Here is a 1197-nt window from a genome sequence, read left to right as displayed (position 1 = left end):
AACCAGCGCACACACCACTATACTAAAAAAAAAAAAGCACCTAGTGAAGAGTACCTCTTGTTTCACCTGTAACACAGGCTCCTGGGCTGGGTCATCTAGCGAGATAATGTTGGTTTGCTTGCTGGTGTGACGATTCTTACTAGAATCGTAAATGGAATATCTCAGATTCGACTCCCTGGAAACGGAGCAGTGAGTCAGGATTTCATGAAGTGTACCTTACTAAGCGAGATATATTTTGTGTGTGTTCTCTCAAATAGGGCGTAATTCCGTGGACAAGAAAATCTGAGGTGGGGGTTTGAGCATTTCGCTCAAAGAAAGGCTTGGGTTGTTGTTGTTGTAATCATCGCAGGACAGGAGCTCCGTGCGTTTTGAGTGATGTCCGGGCCGGAACGGGACAAGTTTAGTCTAGAAGCTTGCGTTATTGTGGTGAGAAACGGTTAGCGAGTTCCTTTCTGGGTAACTTCAGATTGTCAAACTGATCAGTTTAAGAGGTTAAGTATAAATTCAGGGAGGAAAAAAGCTTGCCGTAGTCGGCAGGATTCGAACCTGCGCGGGGAGACCCCAATGGATTTCTAGTCCATCGCCTTAACCACTCGGCCACAACTACATCTGCGGAGCGAAGCTGGAGTGACAGGAATCGCGTGGCAGGTACAAACACGTGTCCTTGGTGAGCTGAGTGGAAACGCTGAGGTGAAACGAGAATTAGGAAGAGAGGCCAACCTCGGACATCCCCTGGAATCAGAACACCGGAATGAGATAGCGCCCTCACCGCGTGGGCATTAGCGTTACCAGCAAACTTCAAATAACACTCCGGGGCGCAGCCTCTGGGGAGCGTCTGCAATCCCCATGCACTGGCACCAAACCTAGCCCGTATCGAGGGAGAGTCAGGACCTAACCGTTTTCTAGTCCGGGATGTTCGGACTTCCAAGGGTCTGCTCCGGGATGAAGGTCTCTGTGCCAAGTGGGTTCCAAGCAGAAAATTGCTTCCGCTGATTTGTGTCCCAGGTGGACCGCGCGAAAAATGACGTGGAAAGCTGCCTTGGTATTCCCTCGCCACGTTATTGCTAAGGCTTTAGGCTCATAATCTGGTTTGATTTTTGGCCCGCGCAGGGGCCATTTCTTTCTAAAGTTAACCAACGCAACAGGTTGTTGTGTTTTTGTTTTTGTTTTTCTCCTTATATTTCGACCTTAGTTTCT

General features: G+C 48.8%; 1 non-coding gene across 1 annotated transcript; it reads right to left on the bottom strand.

Annotated features, from left to right (window-relative positions):
• Positions 1 to 525: 525 nt before the first annotated feature.
• On the bottom strand, positions 526 to 607 carry TRNAS-AGA (transfer RNA serine (anticodon AGA)). Its single transcript has one exon. It is a non-coding gene; the product is annotated as a tRNA-Ser (tRNA).
• Positions 608 to 1197: the final 590 nt, after the last annotated feature.

The sequence above is a fragment of the Pseudorca crassidens genome, chromosome 10 (genome assembly GCF_039906515.1).
Source record: "Pseudorca crassidens isolate mPseCra1 chromosome 10, mPseCra1.hap1, whole genome shotgun sequence".
Taxonomy (NCBI): Eukaryota; Metazoa; Chordata; class Mammalia; order Artiodactyla; family Delphinidae; genus Pseudorca; species Pseudorca crassidens.
Note: the sequence above shows the minus strand (reverse complement) of the source record. Positions and strands in the feature narration are given on the sequence as shown.